At 33.8% G+C, this 22,282-nt stretch overlaps 1 protein-coding gene across 1 annotated transcript in view; it reads right to left on the bottom strand.

Annotated features, from left to right (window-relative positions):
• The window catches only part of Lrp4 (LDL receptor related protein 4), a 1,066,574-nt gene that overhangs the window by 592,521 nt on the left and 451,771 nt on the right, over window positions 1–22,282 (bottom strand). The window lies entirely within an intron of this gene.

Here is a 22,282-nt window from a genome sequence, read left to right on the forward strand (position 1 = left end):
TGCTTTTCTTGCAATAATACTCGACTTACAGGAATATTCTTTGTTGTTACAGAGCAAACAGGGTTAAACACTACTGTATCAATTTCATATGCTTCAGTTTTCCGAAATTTTAGTCTTAAAATGTTCATTTGAATTAGTAATCCATGATATTTTTATTTCTTCCCTATCCTTTAGCACAGGACTTATTTGCTTTTTACTCATTCCAGATTTCTGCCTTAAATCTTTTAAACTAATCTTTTCAAGTTCTGCTGCATGAATTACATAAACGTTTTGTTTTAATGTTTATTTTTTCCTCTTTAAAGCTATGCTAGATGATGTATGTAAAAAAAAATCCCATAAGTGCAAAATTACACTTCTTTTGCATTCCAATTCCAGAAAAAACTAAGAATGATAAAAGTTTTCACTTCGTCGACATTGTGAGGTACCTGTGCCTTGGGAGGTGATCCAGTCATCCTGCCACTTTTTCTTCCCTATTGGTCCCTGTTCTCGATTGCCTTACAACTTGCTAACATTGTTTTCTCCCACTCCCCTTACTGACAACTGTAGCAAGAAAAGCTGAATCTTGCACTTCTATGAATGTAAAATATCATTTTTATTACACCACAATTTCAGTTTTTTCCCAATGCATTGTCTGCTCTTTAAAGCTATGCTAGATAACATATGTAAAACAAAAATCCCACAAGTGCAAAATTACACTTCTTTTGCTTTCCAGTCCTAGCAAAAACTAAGAACGATAAAAGTTCAGTATTGAAAACATACTGAAAAGCAGTTTTCAAAAGAGAGAGAGATTAACCTTTTTATTTATTGCTCCCTTGTCATAAAACTTTCTTTCACCGAGCACAAACTTGCTTTTGGAAACCTCCAAACAAACAGCATTTTTATTTTTATTTCTTTCTGCACCTCTATTTTATTTTTAAACATTTTCCAGTGTCCTTTAAACAAAGTGTGCCTTAATAAGAGTAAATGCATCAAGTTCCTCTTTGAAAGGACCGGAATCAACAGAAATTTCCCTTAAATAGAGCTGTCCCTTTTAAGAGGTACTACAGTAATGTAAAATCAAAACTACCACTCATTGACTTAACAGCACAACTACACCATGTGATGCTCGATGCTAGATTAGTTCGGGTCATCATGGTGGTCAGATAAAACCACGTAAGCCGACCAATCGTGTAAACTCGTGTAAGCCGAAAATGCCGATTGGCTGTGGGCGGTATTTTAATGGCTATATCAATGATGGTGCAAAACTAAAGTGCTATAAAACATGCAAAGTTTGAATTTTGAAATTTGTTTGAAAAATTTAAAATTCTACAACAACGCAAGTAAATCGCAGTATTTGCAAGAACTGTAAAATACTTTCCTTTTGCACGGGATATATCGCCTCGGAGGGCCACATGCAGCCAGCGATTCTTAGATCCTAAGGATGATCCTAAGGAATGTAAATACTTAATGCTTGAAAGCATTTTTCATACTTTGAAAGCACTTTTCTTCAAGCCTTCTCGACGTATTTCATGTCGAAAATAAAAAGATCATAATTTCCACGGACGCAACTTTCAAATTCTCAAGTCTCTCAAATCATGAAAAAATTCGAAGATCTATAAACAATTATTTTCGCTGAATCCACGTCAGCATACTTATAATTGTGAAAGCTACCTAGGATGTTGATTAATAAAGACAGCAAAGCACCAGATAAAACTGTTTGATTCAGTAAATGTAAATCTGCATCTATTTACTGGAATACAGTTCTGTATTCCCCCCAGAATTCATTCCAAATGACGTTATTACAAACTTAAGATAGAGATACAATCTCTGACATTAAAATTGAAGAAATTTATTAAAAATAGTTCTAAACAAAAATCATATTAATACAAACATTGAACAAAGCAAAAAAGTAATTCTTTAAAAATCATCCAAGAAAATATTAACATCTTAATAAAATTTAAACAATTTATTTCTCGTTCAAGGCAATTAACGAAGAAATCGTTTTGTAACATAAACACGCACCATTAACTTATTTATTTCAGATATTAGAAATTAATGCTAGTGAAGAGAAAGTGATAGTAGCAAAACCCCTTTCTTACGAATTTATGACGTCTTGACAAAACAATGGACATTCTACTTTCGTCCTCAATTCTCCATATCCTCCCCTTCCCTCGTAAAAAATAGACACAAGAAAATATTCGATGTCCCAATTCCACATCTGGAAAACAGCCAGGAAATTTTTACTTCTATTTCATTTCCTTTTTTAACAAAAAATAAATAAACAAACAATAATTCAAAAAAAGAGTCCTTCGTCCGTAACCTGAGACGACTGCAGTGGCTAGTTGTAAAGAAAGATTACATACGGCCATACATACCCATAAAAGTTAGTTTTTGTACTTTGTTTTTTATTTGGTTATTACTTTTTTTTCCGGTGGAATAAGGATCAATGCTCTCAGCAATGTATCTGTAGCAGAAAGTTATTTCCGCAGGTGTAGGGTTCGTTTCTTTCTTTTCTGAAGAATATTATTTTCTTGATGTGCTGAACTAGTATTTTCGCTTCATATCGAGAACGAGATTGAATTATTAGTATCATTTGGCTGTTTCAAAATCTTCATATATTTCCTGATGTTTATTACATTCATTTTCTGTGACATCGTTAGTAGTTTGTTAAACAAAACAGCAAAACAAATTAAAATTAAATAAAATAAATGAACTAATGAAATGCTGAACATAATTATAACATTTAAAGACCATATTTAATTTTAGTACATATTTAATAATATTATTAGAAACGTCAAAGTTTTAATGACTACGCTTTCCATAATGCTAATATGTTACATTGCTTTTTGTAAAGAACTGTTGTAATAAAAGCATTTCTCACACACACACATACATATATAGTATATATATATATATATATATATGATGAACAATATAATTTTCAAAGAGCAGCTATGAAAGAAGATCTTCCTTAACTGCAGATTCCTGAGCGTAAAAATTCAATTATATTTACGCATAAATGAACGAGATTACGTATGACTTACTTAATACTGCGTGATGAAATCCAGCGTAAATTTTCGTTACAAATTTATCTTATCTAGGATTAAATTTACTTGAGAGAACAAACTTTAGACGGACTTATTCTTAACACAATATTGACAATACTTATTAATTAACATTATATCATCCCCTCAGACTTAAATGTATATCCTTCGGTTCTCTGTATCTTTTCTCACATCTTCGCTTCTTGGAAATCGTAGCACAGATAAAACAAAACAAAGAGAGAGGTAGTCTTAATGCTGACAGATAGCATTAATTAAAGAGCAAAGAGACATACCATAACCCCGTTTTGTTTATCTTACCAGTATGTTTTCTAGCGCTGTTAGTTTATTCCTTTGATTATCTGTATAGTTAAACATAATCTATAGAGGAAAAAAACGCATTATATATATGCAATATATTCAGGAGCAGTAATTTTGATGGCGCAGAAGTGTTGATCCATAATGACTAGGAAATTGGAGGCGAAGGCAGATTAAATCTTCAGTTTTATTTTCAGCAACATGTTGCGGCTACTCCCAAGTCGGCGCATTAAATGTGCCTGTTTCAGAGGGCTTACATTTTTGATATATTTGCAGCAAAAAAGAAGAAGCAGACAGAGACTGCAGTCCAGCTAAGACAAAGCGTAGAAAGAAAGTGTGTAATGTTCAAGATGAAATTTGAAGACAAACTGAGTTACTTTTGGTTCTCAAAGCCATTTTGATTGGATAGTTACTATTGCTGCAAAATTATTATTGATTGCTTTAGTTCAATTTACATCACCAGAATTACGTAAGTGTCATATGACATAGATTTGTTTTGAAATTACGCTGCTAATTTAATCTTTTACATATTCTTTATTTTTCTTACATATATGGTGTTTGTTCGTTCCTTTAATGAACACCAAATATATTCAATCTTGAGATCTAATATTATCAAAGCTTCATGCAAATCAATACTTTCTCTCAAATTTCAAAAGGTAACAGACGTAATGCCATAGATTCATTCTATGTCATTACGTTATTCTATGGCGTACGTTTTTAAGACAGTCATCAAAAATCTTCTCCGATAATATGAGCCCCTAGCGGCCTATCTGCTGAATCAATCGAAGTGATATTTCAGGTACTGTTATCTGAAGGTACGCGCTCGACATTGTTATGAATACAATTGCACTGTTATGGTTACACTGAAAGCGTTTCAACATTTTCGAATAGTAACACCCACTTTTTTCCCTGCGCAAATTGATCAGCTTATTGAAAAACTATAAACGGAACCGATACACGTATGAAATAAATTGCCAGTGGGAAACATCTGCATTAAAAGTGATCAATGCCCTGACAAGACAGTAGAAGCGAAAAACTCTTTTAATGCAATTACAAATTTTCAACATGTACAACGTTTCAAAATAGTCATCTCCTATAACTTTTCAGTTTCTTTGCCACCGCGATCCCCCGAATTCACTCCGATGGATTTCTGGTTTTCGGGTTATCTGAAATGTAACGTGTACACATCTAATCTGCGAGATTTGTCAGATTAAAAGATGACATAAGATGTGAATTTATACATATCTCTCCTGAAGTATTACATTTGTCATTGTTATGAATAAAATTACCGTGTGCAATGTGTTATTGTTTACGAAGTTATGCATGTTGAAAATTTGTAATTCCAATAAAATATTTTCCTTCTCCTCTCTTTTTTGTGATCGGTCCTTTACAGTGCATTTCTTTGCAATTGTTTTATATCGGCAATTTTCGTCATACGCAGTGTATCGTTTCAACACCATTTATGGTTTCTCAACGCTCAACAAAAACGTGGATGTTGTCATTCATTTTTTCAATCTAACCGTAGCCATGAGAGCTCTACTGTTTTAAATCATCACAATCCCGAGCTCATACCTTCACGTTACAACATCTGAATATTCATTTTGATTGGTTAGCGGATAAGCCGCTAGGGTCTCCTATACCAGGGAAGTTTTCTTAGAACCAGCCTAAATATACACTCAAGGGCAAAATTGTAGACTTTGTAAACTTTGTCTACTTTTACAAAACATATGGAACCAAAGATACTAATTATACCGCAGAAGAATAATGCAAATATTCAGAGTCGAATACATAAAGAATTCACGTGCGTGTCCTCGAAATTGTGACTGTGGAGGAGATATAAGCATAAGAGGGATTTTTGGCGATTTGTGTGCTCGTACTCCTGCATCACATTCGCCGTAGTTTTCGCATTCGTAATTTAGAAGATATCAGATAAAATGAATACCCACTAACGTATGCATGGAATGAGATGGATAATTATCGGCAGGCAAATCACAAGCGTAAGTGGCTATAAAATTCAATATCAGGAATACCAAAATCGTCAGGATTTTCCAGAAACAATTTCAGGGAACTGGATCCATGTCGATTAGACCTGGAGAAGAGCCACCAAGATCCACAACGACGAATGTTGATCATTATTTGGCATTTTTGAGCACGGAGACACAGGACTGCTACAGCTTTGCGACTCTTACTTAGGTTGTGTGCTACTACTGGAACTGAAGTTTTACGGTCTTATAGTTGCCCAATTGCTGTATGCCATATGATCCGCTGTTTGCGTTCCGCTCATTGCAGTACACAAGAAAGCGCGTTTTGTATGGCGCAGACAAGATGCGCCTTGAACCAATATAATACCGTACGCTTTTCACACAAAATTTTGTCTGGAAACTGGTTCTTAGCGTCTGTATGTAAAGAGAGCCTGCAACACAATATCATCCCTTTTTTCTTTCATCAGGTAAACGGTCATTACGGTAGTGGAGATGAAATGGTTTCGGCAGGTATTATGTTGAACGGTCGCGCAAAACTGCATGTGCTTTCAAAGGTTCCCTGACTGCTGTGAGATATAGACAGGTGATTGTAGATATATGCTCGACTTTTCAGAGACACATTTGGCCCTGAGTTCCTGTTAATGGACGACAATGCTGGTTCATATAAGGGTCAGATAGAAGACGATTACGTGGAAAGTGAGGACACTCGCCGCATGGATTTGCCAATCAGATCTTCTGACTTGACAAGCCTAATGAGCATGTCCGGTACGTTCTTGGGAAGGCAGTTTGATTTCTCATCTGGCTCCGAGAACATCCCTGAGTTGAAAATTGCCTTGGTGCAGGAATGAGATCGACTGATCCAGGCGCTCCTCATCTGATGCCTGTGTAATATGCCCTTACGCCGCGAGATCTTTCTGGCTGTGGATTAGGCCATATTCCATATAAGACTCATTTTTAGTTCGATATCACAGCGTAGGTTTTGGACGTCATTGCACTATGAGATTTGCTGGTAATTTTATGTATATGAAATAACGTTTGAATTGTACATTTCTTTCTCTGTTATAAATACATTATCACACTGAATTTCAGTAAAATCTGTCCATTACATTTTCAGAAATTCGACATAATGCATAAATTCTCTTAATTTTGCACACGAGTGCTTAATATATATATTTGTCATGATTTTAAAAATGCGTAGAATGAAAACATTGGAACTTTCAACAGCTTTAGATATTGCGTAGAGGGCTGAGAAGATTGTAGTGGTTGAAGGTAGGCATACGTGGAAAAGCATGATGACGCATTTAGCACAACTGAGCTTGAAGGATCACAATCTTTATTTTTTATGCATATCAAAGCATTCTTTCATACGAGATATTTCTTTATTACAGTTCAACGTAATAAATTCCATTTTAAAGTACGACGTTATCTTAGACAAATAAGCACGGAAAAGCAGTGCCTTGCCAGCAGGGAAGCGTAAGTGAAAGAGAACGCTGCAACACAGAGGAAGAAGGGAGAGAATCAATAGTTACAGTTCGAGTTAGAGAAAGTTTTGGTTTATAATTTAATGATTGGGCAGGAGATATCTGCATTAAGCGTTACGTAACACAGAAAGATCTCGATTTTGGGAGAACATATGAATTCACGGGGAGAGCAACCAAATCTAGAATGTTATGCTGAGGTCGCCAATTATTATTAAAGCAGCTATTGTATTTTGTTATATCTTACACACACACACACACACACACACACACACATATATATATCTGTGTGTGTGTATGCATATATAAAGAGAGAATCTAAAAAGTAATATATCAGGTTACTTACTAGGACTAAATGTAAACTAATTATTTATAAGCACAGCCAGAATTTAAGGGATTTCTCGATTAGAATTTATCTACTAAGAAATTGTTAAATAATGCATCTGAAATGCCGATCTTGTATGATGCATATACTGACAGCAATATGCTGATGTTTCCTCTTTTAAAGAGGGATAAAATAAGGGTAAAATTAAAACTGGCATATTGACAAGTTTGTATTCGGTATAGATTTTGTAAAATCCCAATCGATTTCGAGAGCATTCGCTTTCTCGCTTTTGCTCCTGATGAAGGGGGACCCGTTTTGCCCGCGAAATCGATTGAGATTTTGCAAAATCTACGTCGAATACAAGGTTGCTGATCTGCCTGTTTTATTTTCCACGTCGGCGTGTTTCTATTGTGTCTTAAGGGTAAGACTGCCATTTTTCACTCTGTTTACATCTTCTAACGAAATTCTAATGCAGGGATTGAAAAAAGGCTCTAAGATCAACTGCCTCTAATATTTGTTTTTAAATCCCATATGAAAGAGACGCTTTGCATTTTACACATATATCTAAATAATAACAGTTCAATCAACCGTCTTATTGGACATATGAGGTATTGAAGGAATACAATATCACTTTCTTACAAGTGCAGTTTTCAATGAAATAACTATTTATTTCATCAGCCAATCAACCATGCCATTAATCACTTAGTATTTATCCAATATTGACAGCTGACGGTATTGATAACCTACCTTACCTTTCGTCCTTTCGTTTTAATTATAGTTACAAAGTTCTTAAGTGCAAGAAATGCAGACATAAACTATTTTGGTACTTTTCCGTTTCGCCGGCGCAAATTTCGCCAAGCAGACTTTATTGGCGACAACACGCAGCATACACTTAAAAAATATTAACAAATGTTAATTCTAAGAATTTTTTATTTTGAAGGCATAAACATTTTAATATCGTTTAAAATTTTGTAAAAAGACAATAAATAAAGGCAATAAATTTGTAAAAAGACATTAATTTAAGAATTTACTATGCTTTCATGGTACAGGATCCTGATTCACCGGTTCGTATTACGTGATCCCAAGTAATCTCATCTCACGTAAACTACGCTACAAAAATCTTATTCTCTCAGTAATTATCTACATTAATTTCAAGTTAAATCTTAATATGGAATAGAATTTTAAATGCAAGAATCACTTTAATTCATACAAATAGCTTAATCAGAAATTATGTAAAACCGTAGTGCTTTACTTTACTAGTGCATTCTTATTAGAATTGATGAATTTAACCCTTTAATTTCCCTTTTCTAAATTTTCGCTTTCGGGTGAGCGGTGTGATTGCATCCTAATTGACTTAATTACCGCGAATAGCCTTAGGGCATAAAATTGAACTATCTGGTAAAAATTCTATGTAATTGTACGCCACTACTGAAAGAAACAATCAATCTGAAAAAAAGTGCCTGCGACTAGTTTTGACAATGAGGCGTAACAGGTTACCAGCGAGGATATTCCGTTTGGCATCGGTTGTATCATTTTGGGCGACTTTTTCGGCTGCGCAGGCAAAATGGAAAAGTACCACTATTTTTTTTTCTTATGAGTTACATTTTGTTTTGTATCAAAGTGATTCAAAGTCTTTAATGATAATATTGTTCTGAATTTGAAAGACCTACATAGAAATACATTTGAATAAAAAGAATATTAAATGGTTTTAAGAAATGAGGGTAGAAGATAAATATTACTATTTTCATCTAAGTAATTTTATACTGTGTGCTACTAAACCATCTGAAAGAATCCATATTTGCTAAATTAATAAAAATATTTCAAAATAGATGTGCAGAATACATTTAGGTGCATGTACAGACTGAAAAATCTGCTAGTAAACATAAAAACAGTTTTGTTAAACTTCTAATGTAAAATTAACCATGTATGTAAGAAATGCAGTAAAATTTACTTGTGGTTTGAGTTTGACCTTCTTTGGTAGCATAAACTGGTATCAAACTCCTAATAGATTTGGAGCCAAGTATCTTTTGGTATGAAATAACAAGAGTCTTGAAAAGGTTTAAACAAGCTTTTCCTTAAATCAGAACTCGGAGATAAAATGCCTGTCTCGCGCTTGTGAAACAACCACCACTTGTAGAGATGAAAGTTGAAGTACCAGTAAATTCAAACCTAATCCTAGTAGTCAAAGACTGCATATTGGATTTAAAGAAAAGTTGGCTAAAATCTTCCCACTGGGCAACAATTAAATATCGGCAAAAGTAACGCCAAGCCGAAAAATTAGAATCTTATCAGGCTTGGCGAAAATTAGTAGCATGGCCTCGAGAGGCGTAAACACGCTTTATTTAAAATCCAAAACTCTCGACTTAAATACTTTTTAAACAAAATTGCGTTTGAGGAAATTGAAAGGAGAAGTAACAGTAAAGCTGAAATTACTATAATAACCGGCTATTTAAAATGACGATAACTTTGCAAACTTTAATTACCTGAACTAATTGCTGCTATAGAATATAAGAAAATCCATATAAATGCACTTTATTCCTCTGTGACTAACTGCGCATTTTCCAGCGATTTAATGCTATTTATTTCAGTTATTGTTTTATGTCAATAGAGATTATGCGTTTAAAATGTTAACATTATTTAAGCAGCAAAAAAAAAAAAAAAAAAAAAAAAGTATCTGAAAGGTTTCAAATTTTAACGGTCCCTCAAAAGATTATGCTAAGTTTTTTTGCCCTCCTGCTGATCTCGCATAATACCAGTCTATTAAGTATAATTTTCTTCCAACTTACGCCATATGAAATTCAACAGCAAAATTATTTAAAAAAATTTAAAGCAGCGTAGGAGTTGTACGTTTAGAGTTCTCAAAGCAGCGTTAAGTGGTGGCATAATGTTTTTTGTTCTTTTTAGTCTTTTGTCATTTTATCATATCAATGCTCAGTTTTCTTACTAAGATGAATTTACAGAACTTTTTTTTGTCTTTTCATTATTAATATTTTGTGTGCTGACGTTATTTATTAAATATCACGTTCTTTGCATTTACGCCACATAAAATTCGATTCAACGGCAAAATATTTAAAAACAGGATACCTTTAGAATTTCCGATAGATAGTCTCACTCGCTGGAGATAAAAACGCTTTTTTTTTCGTACAGTGTTGCCACTGCTGGATTTGGAATCGTTGAGGTTGTTAACTGAAAATTTGTTAAAATTTTACAAAACGTGAAATAGATAAGAAACCAAATTCAAAATACAAAATTCGGGTCCAGGTCCCCATATTCGGGTGGAGGATTACGTTTTTCAAAATTTGATTGCCCTTGATACCGTTGTTTTTTTACAATGCGAGAAACATGCATACATTTATGCAGATTCTTCATCATGTAGGTTCTTTAAATGCAATACAGGACGGTAATGTTTGTTGGCATCAGTTTGAAAGTGATGCGCTGTTTACAGTGATTGAACGCAAAATGCCGTTTAGAGACTAATAGCCCATTTGAGACTAACGTCCCTCTTGGGCTAAAAATCTGCATAATACTCTTCTGAAGTAAGAAACTACTTTTTTCTCCTCTTTGGAATAGAATGCATTAAAAAAATTTTAAAAATCAATTGACTTTTACTTAAGTAGGCATTGAAATTAAGCGCATAGTTTCACTTTTCGTTCGAGTAAACAATCGCTACGACGTTGCGATTTTCAGGAAAAGAAAAAGGCACCAGTATATTACAGTGCGTACTACAGCTAAGCAATCATTCGCAGAATAAACACAAAAATAGGCTTATTTTTGGCTATTGACAGGCCACACATTCTTCCTTGTCAGTATTTAGCTAGCGTATATTGGCAGCAGTGCTTGATTGTTTAGTGAGCGGTAAGCAAACAGTACTTTTTTTAAATCCTCAGTTTAGTGAAAATAGATTTACTTTCTTGACGATATAGGTGACTGATGTCACTGGTGTTTACTCCTTTTCCCAAAACATACGGCGTGCATCTGATTTTCTATTAATGTTTATAAACCAGAAATTTACCAAATGATACGTAATGACAGACTATTCAAGTAAATACATTCGTTTGTATGACATCCGCTAACTTAGAATAAATAATTTTGATCGCAAGCTAAAACACATATTAAAATTTATCTAATACAGTACAACTTCGGTAATCCGAACTCCGACTATCCGCATAGCTTTAGAGGATTTTTCAGAATCAACTGAAGAAGAAAAGGAAAAGGAGAAAAAGAAAAAGGAACAGACAGAGGAACATGAGGATGACGTGTCACTTGAAGAATTAAGAAACATTCTTTTGAAAATTCTTGGATATTCAGAAGTTAGTGCTGAGGATACAGCAAAATGGATGGTGTGTGATTCGTCAAACCCTGGGTTTCAAATTCTAAATGATGATTAACTTATTGAAAGTGTGAGAGAAGAAAATGTCGAAGAAGATGACCTTAAAGTCGAAGTTGAAGCATACACGGGACCATCAGCTAGTGAAGCGTTTGCCGGCCTTGAAGCTGTATTGAAGTGGATAGAGCGTCGGCCCGAGGGTGACCACATGGAACTTCTCATTGTCAAGCGAATGCCGGACATGGCTGCCCAAAAACGGATGCAAACAGTTAAACAGCTTACTTTGACCAAGATGTTCAGCAAGCAATGACTTTCAGCATTTGTAAGTACTGTACGTTTATATAACGTACTGTTTATATAGTGTACTGTTTATATAGCGTACAGTGCGCTATATAAAGATATACGTAAAAGTATTGCCTTTTCATTTTAAGTAATTAAAACGTCATTTTTAGTAAAATAGATTGTTTCTCCCATTTTAAACATACAGTAATTAATGAAAGTGTACGTAGACTCTTTCTTCAAAAGAAATCCATTTATCCGAATTTTTGATTATCCGAATGGGATCCGGTCCCAATTGATTCGGATAATTGGAGTTCAACTGTTCATTATCTTTGCAATTTTAAAATAGAAATTATATAGTTTAACGGTTTTATTCATAATTCGGTAAATAAAGGAATTTTCTGGAAACAGAATTCAAGACTCAGAAAATCAACAAAACAATTAAAAGTATGTAAACAAATAAACAGCAAATTTAATTTTAAACGGCTTCGAATTTAGAACATGCTATCCTGCTTACTAGATTTCCGGATAATTACATACCAGGTTACTGTATTTATTTTTCAGCTAGGAAGAAAAACATAATGTTCTATAGGCTTTGCCTCTGTATGCTTCTAGTTTTGCTAAGTCAATAAATAGACAAAAGACCACGAGATTCTTTAAAAAACTCGTCATCATCACACAGTACCATAAGTCACTTTTAACGACACATCTGCTAAATTAATAGACTTGTAGCAGAACATCGACTGTTATTCGTTCCATGTAAATAACTGATCGCTATGCCGAAAAAAGACGTGGCAAAGAAGGCGTTCTTTGTCTTCAGACAAAGGCCACCAGCTGTGACGCCATGTTAGTGCCAAGCTGTCGCCAACTCTCGCGGCTTGGCGATTTTTTTGTTTTTTTATTTCGAAATACCCATTTGTGTCGGTAATGAATTCTGACTTAATAGTTTGGTACCGAATATGGTACGCGAAAAAGATCCAACGCTTGTGAAAGTCTTCATTTAATTACTTAAAATGCTTTTACTTAATGAATGCAGCTTTCAGAGGAGGAATCTAATTTCAGAAACGAAAGGGTATTGACTCTATAAAAGCTATTAAATAATATTCACTTGGGGGTTTGATGAAGTCTTAAAATGGTTATTGTATAGTAACTAGTAACATCAGTCAAATCGATTGCGAAACTGCTTGGATGGGTAAACTCGAAAACTATTAATTCTCAACTTTTAGTTTGTCATTCTCTCATTATTCAAAAGTAATATTTTATACTATTATTAATTTTTGGAAATATTTGTGTTTATTTGGTTATGATTTAGGTTTTATGCATTTGTTTACAGTTATGCTTTGTTGTTTTTATTTATTGATTTATTGCAATCTATGTAATAATTTCAATGGATAGTAAGGCATTTTCTCGTCAGCTGGCAGAGATATAGCCAAATCTACGCCAATCACTCCAACGGAAATTTAAAGAAACAGATTATTCTTTTTTTTAGTTAGATAATTAACAGATACTAATTACGGGTACAGCATATAACAAATTTACACAAACATGAGCTTAAGGTTTGAGATTATGAGTTAAACAAATTCGTTAAAACTTATACTAATCGTTCCGACAGCCGAAACTAAGTAGCAGCAACGTAGCCATGTTAATGAATACAAGTCTCTAAAATACATTTATTAAAAAGTCCTTCACGAAGGCATCCCTCCCTTAAGGCAGATAGCCCTCGAGTGCTTTGTCGTAATCTAATAAACCAAACAAACTAAAATACATTTACTTTTTACAGCCCCACTTTAACGAATAACATAATATGTAAATGTGTGAGTGTGCTCAATCACATAAAATGTGGTGAAATGTCCCTAAAACACCAGAATTCCACTTCGCTGTTGTTAAAGGCTGTTCGCTGCAAGTAAATGTGAAATTTATTTAGAATTGGTTCACATTTTTATTTAACATTTAGAACTCAACTGCTATATTCCAAGTAAACAATATTTCCGTGTTCTATAAACTCATTCTATAAGGTGTTTCTCCGGCCTTCTTGGCATGCCTTCGTGGTGTGGTGGTCTGCACGCCGGGCGCGTATTCCAGAGGTCCACGGTTCGATTCCCGGCGAAGGCTTTGCTAATTTTTCATCTTGCCTACTTCCAAAAATCCTAATGTTTCTACAATTCTACAAAATATAAATTTAAAGCCTTACGGTAGTATTTTTTTCAACATTCTCCCCATCTTGCAAACGGGGAATTTTGAAACATTAAATGCAACTTAAAGGCCTAACTACAAATAAAGTTAAATTACCAATAAATTTCGTAAGTTACTTTATGTAGGAAATGCACTTCTCTACCAAGATGAATTTTTCTAAATGTCTTTAATGCTTGTTCTTTGATGGGCGTAGATCGAGCATTTTGATCGTTATTTCTTCTAGTTGCACGATTTGGTTATTTTTTATAATACTCGCTGTGAAAAGAAGTATCTCCGAGTGAGTGTCTAATTCAAGAGAAAAAAGTCGCTGAACTGGCCTTAAGTATAACTCTAGAGAAAGTTTTCAGCTTCACAAGACGCGTGATATTTATTATGTTCACCTAGGAGCAATTTCAGCACTCGCGGTCTATTCGTTTCTTGTTATCATTTCCGCCAATGCGAATTATGCCAATCAGTTTATTTATTCCTTTCACACCTTTCACGGTGTTTCAAAGAAAATACTATTTCTAAGTTCTTCTCTAAATCATTGCGTGTTAAAGGGACAGTGTCCACGTCCCCCGTCACTTATCATCTAAGTCATTGAGAATATTGCTATCAGTTAAAATTTATAGGAACATATAACTGTAGGAACGGGTAAATCAAAGGTCTATTCTTCAATAAACTTTCACATTTTAATATATTGGTTAGAAACGCTTTATATTTTAAACAAGGGTGTCTCAAATGTTTCTACAGGAAGTCCTTTAAAATTCTTATTAACCACTTCAAAAATCTTCTCAACCATGACACTGTGGGAGGACTGTTCATTAAGGTATATTCCTTTTCGATATCAGTCCAGTTCAATTGATCCATGGCTCTATTTAAACCTACGAAATTTGAACCGTTGCCATAGTACACGACTTCAACTCGACCCCTTCTTTTTCAAGAAACCTGGGCCGGCTAGATGCACTCTTGTCACTTGGAACGTTTTCACTATTTTCGTCCTGTGCTCAGATAAATGATGCAAAGTTATTTTTAAGGCTTTAACTGTGTGTCTGTGGCAAGTGACACATCTTTTTACCATAGATCGTACAGGTTTTCTACTTTTAATAATTCAAACTCTTTCTCTGAGAATTTATTAGACGTACTTGTGTTCCAGCATGCGTATTCTCTGAGTGTCGTTTCTCAATCATCCTTTCCACAATTACATTTTCAAAAGTAAAATTATAGGAAATGTGTATTCCTATAAATCTGCAGAATCCAAGACTCCAGACAGCATCCTAAAAATTCCAATTTCATCAACAAAAACCTGAAGATTTTTCAGATCAGGTTTTCTTCGTCAAAAGTGTCTTTTTTTATGAAAGAAAATAAAGTTTTTTCTACATTCTGGAATTCTTCACCATGTACTATAATACCCCGAAGATTTTCATTTTATCGGCAAGTGGGTCGAAATCCAAGCAATAGTTCGTACAAGCATAGAATATTTCGAAAATCTGGAGTTTTATCTAGAATTGTTTGAACCGTTGAATTATTCGCAGAAATGACAGTTCATCGTCGTTCTCTATCGATTTCTATCAAATCACAAATAGGATCAATTGAAGACCAAGTTTCCGGAGATTACTTCAGAAATTCAGGTCTTGTACATCACTCAGATTTTAGGAACGGCAATTGAGAACATTCTCTTCACAATACATGGTATATATGTTTCTAACATTCTGCTTCGTTATAATCTTGAATCTCTTGAACTCTGTTTTCTAGAAATACAAATCAATTCTTTCGTTACATTAGCCATGCCCAAACCACTGAAGAATCTTATCAGAAATATTTTCATATTTGTACTATTCAAGCTTTTACCAGCTAATTAACATAACCTTACACCCAGACATGCGGCCATCAGTTCCAACTGTGGTAAAATGATCTCCTTCAAGGATGCAATGCAGGATTTTAATAAGGCAACAGTGAAGAAAACTTCCTAAGCTTTTTCTGTTTTAAAAAATGTACAGACATCATATGCTAACTCATCATAAAAGATGTGTAAGGAGCTTGTGGAATTAGCAGAAATTCTTCTTGGGATCCGACAATCATTGAAACTATGAATTTCTGTACATCATTTACTGAATTCTTTCTGAATATCTTCTGAAATTCTAGTTTCAGTCAGATTTTCATTCCCAAATCTTCTACAAAATAATATTTGAAAATAGAAGGGCTTGTGTTGTCATTCCTATAGGATCAAACGGACTTTCTGAACACAGGAGAGTAAAATTCGTCTTGTGGGAACCTCAGTATAAGATACTACTTGGCATCCCATTTCATCTGATGGATAGTATTCCTGAAGACTTAACACATTTCCTGGACTCTCATCTATACTACATTTTCAAACTCTAAGGCTGAATCCAGCTGAAGACATCAGTTCAGTAGCTTCAGTAACATGCTATTCAATTTCTTCATGCTAGAAAGACCATTATCGATGTGGAATATACCTCTTAACTATTCTGGCATCTTACTTAAATATTGAGATGGAAGTTCTAACAAACTACTTAGGCATATTGAAAGAAGAAATGGGGAGCAGCAAGCACCAGAAACTACTCAAAAGTGTCTCAATTCAACAGTATTTCCTTTTTCTCTCCATAGGAAACGTAGAGGATACTAGAGGTCTTGAGATATATTGTACTCTTAATGTGTTCATAAACAACATTTTTGTCGAAACTTATGTGTGCAGTAATTTAATTACTTTCATTCTTATCAAGAAAACTGATTATCATACCCCAAAAAACATATAAAAAATGTCTCAGCATTAGTTATTCCAGTTAACTGGACTTCTGATATATTCTAAAATTTATCTTGTAAAATCAACAGTTAAAGAGAAATATATTCTTTTTCTTATACATATATATATATATATATATATATATACCTTATATATATATATATATATATAATAATTTATTTCCTAAACAATATTGATTAATTGATTATATTATCTATATATATCTTAAATATATATATATATATATCTTATATATATATATATGAAATGTAATTTCTCATACATTATTTGTTTTGTGCAGCCGGGGCAACAGGAATGAGACAAATTTTGGAATATAAAGTGGTAGGTTTATTTTAGCATCCATCTCACAAGCGTTCTCCTCGTACCTTGAGCAGAAGCCCTACTTATACATATGTGTACGTCACGAGGCTCCTCCAATCAGCGATATTAATTGAAATCACGAGGTGACGCTATCTTCTCATCAGGAGTGTTCTTAAGTACTTTATGTAATATGACAGATTTATGAGTTTGGCGATTTGGCGGGCGCCAACAGGTTAATATATTTTATACTAAAGAAAGGATTTCGCCAAAATTTAGGAACAGGGATGCAATTTAGGTAGAGAATCGCCAACACATTATTAAGCAATATTAATAAAATTTAATTTAATCAATTGCTTTAAAAATATCATTACAGATTATTTCCCCCCATCTGAAAAGGCTTGCATTTGCGGCCGTCGACCCAAGACAGTACAGATAGTGAGAGCAGAAAATTTAGTTATTAGGAAATTAAGTGAGTAGGAAAACTGATTGGATTTACCTCAAGGCACACAAAATGTTTACATAAAATATGAAATAAAATATTTGAATATAATTAATACAGTATATAAAATATAATAAATGATTAATGAAATTATAATATAGTAACTAAGTGCAGAACAAATAAAGCACTAATAACATATTGCTTGTTAGCTACGCGGCAATAGGAAATAGTAATATAACTGAATTTGTAAGTTTATATCTTAGGGCATGCCATTCACAGTTTGTGTATGAGTCCGTCAATTATTAGAGTTGTCATTCAGGCTCATCTTCAGTCTTTTACTGGTCTTTGGAGATCTCCGGATCATTTAATTAGCGCTAGAATTATGGATCAGCATTGGCACTGAAAACATTTGAGTTTTTATGTCACGATACTAGAGCTCTTATACTCTTGTTGAAAATACACATTTTGCTAGGTTTTTAACATATTTTGTCACTCTATTTTTCTAACAAAATGTAACTTCCAACATCCATACCAGTTTTTGTACACGATGCTGCAGAAACATAAAATGAAATTTAGAAGTTTCAACAACTGAAATTTAACTTTTTCAACTGTTGCTACAATTTATAACACAAACATAGGAAAACATGAGCTCAAGGAAATGTGAGGGTATAGTACTCTACTTGTAGTATAGCCTCAATTGAGTGTTTCCCACACGGAAAGTGCATTGAACCTGAAACTCAAGTTTGAAGGAGCCCAGTAAAAGAAAAGGGCAGACAAACTTTTCAGACACTGAGAGATAAATCAATTATTAAGGGGGACAACAGGATGAAAACTAAAAGAAGGGTTATGGATAGTTTATTGATTTATAAATTTTGATTTATTCATGATGTAATTTAAAGTTCTCGAATGGATAATAGAACCTTAATTTTGACGCATGTACAATCTCAGTTGGTTTCTTCGCGTGAAAATTTTCCCTGTCGATTTCATAATTAACTTCAGATAATTTATTCATAATCCGATAAGGGCCTGAATAGAGTGAAGTCAATTTTCTAGTATTTGGGTATTCGAATTCCTCGTAAAGGACAAAATCTCCAGGTTGAAATTTAGATTCTACAAATCTGATGTCATATCTAATTTTATTCTTTCGGTGGTATTCGATAGTTCTTTTCTTTGCTAAAGCCCTTGCTTCATTTAAGGAAGGGTATTTATTTTGATCAATTGGAGATTCAAAAGGGAGGTTACCAAATAGTAAGTATGCTGGGGTGAACTTAGTTACCGTATGAGGGGAGTTGTTATATTCGATAACAACTTGCTCTAGCACTTTAGTCCACGGTACTTTTTTAGAAGAAGAATTTACTTTACATTTTAGTCGACTTACTATTGATTGATTTACTCTTTCTACTTTACCATTTGTCTGGGGATGGTGAGATGAAGTTAAAAGTTGTTTAACATTATGCTTTTTAAGAAATTTTTTGAATCTAGAGGAAGTGAAGGCTGCATTCCTGTCACTCAGAATTTTTTCGGGGATTTGTATTTGAAATATTTGCTTTAGACACTTGGCATAGGTTTCTGAAGTTACACTTTTAGAGGGAAAAGCCCAGACATATCTTGTTGCATGGTCAATAACTATATGTAAATATTTTTTTGTAGAATTATAATAATTAAATCCTCCCACAGTGTCAATAGAGAGACATTCGAAAGGTTTGTCGGTTGGGGGTACGTCTTGCATAAGACCAAATTTTTTCTGTTTTTTTTATTAAGTTGACAAGTATGACAATGTTTAACAAAATGTCCGATATCTTCGCTAATATGAGGCCAATAATATTGAGAGGTGATTAAGTTAAGCATAATTTGAACTCCCGGGTGACCAAAATTTTCATGGGTTTTATTCAACAATTTTAATCTTAAAGATTTAGGTACTACAATTTTATAAAAATTCTTTTTCTTAATTACCATCATATCATTTATCTCTTGGTAATTTTTTCCGGAGACATTATCAGTTTTTTGTTGTTGGATTATTTCATTTCTATCAAGTAAATGTACATAATGTTGGAGGTGCTGTGAAACAGGATGTCTAGAAAGCATGTCAGCTTCAATATTGGTAGAGCCCTTCTGATACTTTACTTCATAATTGAACATACTTAGTTTGAGTGACCAACGGAAGAGTCTACCTTTTAAATTTTTAACATTTTTGAGCCAAACGAGGGCCGCATGGTCCGTATGTATAACAAATTTTTGTCCATGCAGATAGTAATAGAATTTGTCTAGGGCATCTACTATGGCCAAACATTCTAACTCAGTAATCGTATAATTTTTCTCATAATTTCTTAAAGTTCGGGAATGATATGATACAGGGTGAAGGACATCATTTTCATCTGGTTGTTTCAAAACAGCTCCAGCAGTTTGAGAAGCGTCAACAAAAATATAGCATGGCCTACTGGAATCATACAATTGTTTTGAATAATACAACAGGTTTGGAAATCAGTATTCTTTTCATTTCGTCGAAAGCTTTTTGACATTGGTCATCCCATTCCCACTTGACATCTTTTTTCAAGAGTCTGTTTAATGGAGCTCTAATAGTTGCATAATTCGGAATGAATCTATGATACACATTCACACTTCCCAAAACTCTTTGTAACTCTTTGGTGTTACTGGGGTTTTTAAGTTTCTTAATAACTTCTATATTATGGTTATCGGGAATTATTCTACCATTTTTTATTTCATAGCCAAGAAATGTGATCTGATCTCGGACGAACACACATTTGTTTCGATTCAATTTAATATGCTCCTCTTTAAACACCTCAAATAAAATTTTTAAATGTTCTAAATGTTCCTTCTCAGAGGAAGAGTAAACGATTATATCATCAAAGTAACTGCAAGCGAAATTAATTTTATTTTTTGTTAATATTCGTCTAATTGTTCTGTTAAAAATTGCAGGAGCATTTTTGAAACCAAAAGGGAGTCTTAACCATTCGAATAATCCAAAATTCGTGCAAAAAGCTAATTTCTCAGTATCTGCAGGGTGAATCGGGATATGCCAGAAACCAGATCTCAAATCAATTGTAGAAAATACTTTTGCTTTACATAATTTGTCTAACAAAGTGTCAATGCGAGGAAGAGGGTTTGCATCTATTTTAGCCAGGGAATTCAATTTTCGATAATCTATACATAATCTAGTTTTCTTACCTTCCTCACGTTTAAGTACTAAAGTCACGGGGGATGAATATGGGCTACAACTTTCTTTAATTATACCTGCTTGTAATAATTGATCAATTTGAGTCTTAATTTCCTCTTCTTCCATAGGGGATGTTCTATAAGGTCTTAATGATACAGGCAAATCAGAATTTAAATTAATTCGTTGAGGTTCAATATTAATTTTTCCTACATCATACTTATTTTTAGAAAACACAGATGAATAATCATTTAACAATTTTTCCAAGTTATACTCTTTGTTATCGACAGTATTAGAAACAGCATTTTTCACATAAATGTTAGACTGAGAAACTAATTCCTTTGGATTTGTAGTCCGAGATTTACAGGTTGGAAAATTTCTTACATCATCATCATTATTAACACATGGATAAACATTTGTTGTACCACCTTGAAGTTGGAGGTGTAGAGATATGGGTCGGCTGTCAAAATGGCAGTCATCATTAAGTACAATAGCTCTCTGTTTAATTTTTAAATTAGTACAATCAATACTCAACTCAAATAATTTGCATTCATAAAGTCCTAAAATTACATAATTCAAATTATTATCAAGAACAAACAAGGTAATTTGTTTACTAATCCGTCCAATTTTCATTTGTATACAACATATTTTGTTGAAACTTATTTTTCCTTTAGTTTGGGTTACTGAAAATGATCTAACTCTTTGTACTTTTAAACGTAATTGTCTAGCTGTTTTGGAAGAAATTATTGATATGGTGGCACCACTGTCTACAACACACTCTAGACGTTTCTTATTGGGCAAATATCCCGACACCTTTAATAGTCAACTACTGTGAGGGGTTTCTGGGGTTGGTTCTATTGCAAGGGGCGTAACATTAGGTGTATCAGATCTCTCCCTTCTGAAAGGACAAACCTGAAACCAGTGAAAAGCATTTGGGATTCCGTTCCGGGTGCAAAGTCTACAGGGACTAGGTGGCAATGGCAATCTATTTTGAGAATTATATTTATGATGGCTTGTAAATCCTGGACCACTGAACCGATTATAAAAATTACTTGGTCTCTGAAAACGCTGGAAATTGTTGGGTCTAGGAGAATCTTGTCTCACAGTAGTTTCATAGCTTGAAGCTGAAATTCTACTTCTATTAAATCTATTGTAATTTTGGGGACTGTTCCCAACCGGAGTAACAAATCTGGGAGGTGCACTTTTGATTTGTTGATTTTCGCTAATCTTAATAAGCTTATGGACATGAGTAAGCCAAGAGATGGGGTCAGAGGGTGCGTTGATCGTCATTAAGGATTTTAATTCTGTAGGAAGGCCATCCGTCAGACCCTCCAAGATCATTTCATGAGTTAGATTTAATTTTTTACCAATATCTAATTTTTTGCGAAAATATTGCGTTATGTCCTCTTTATGATTGTACTTGTAATTGGCAAAATCACCAAACGTAGTTAAAGTGGGGTCGAAAAAATTTTCCTTTAAAATTTGGACTAATTCCACATATTTAGTAATTTTATGGCAGTTTTTGACATATACGCTAAGTGCATTACCTTTTAGATATCGAGCTACATTATTAAGCTTCCACGTTTCATCTTTATCTAAATGAGTTTTGTTAAAGTACTCAAGCCATGAATTTATATCCATATCATTCTGCGCGTCAAAGGGAATTATACTTGTTTCAGGTTCAG

This window comes from Stegodyphus dumicola, chromosome 7 (assembly GCF_044657685.1).
Source record: "Stegodyphus dumicola isolate Sdum_Otavi_A_Nest chromosome 7, ASM4465768v1".
In the NCBI taxonomy this organism is placed as follows: Eukaryota; Metazoa; Arthropoda; class Arachnida; order Araneae; family Eresidae; genus Stegodyphus; species Stegodyphus dumicola.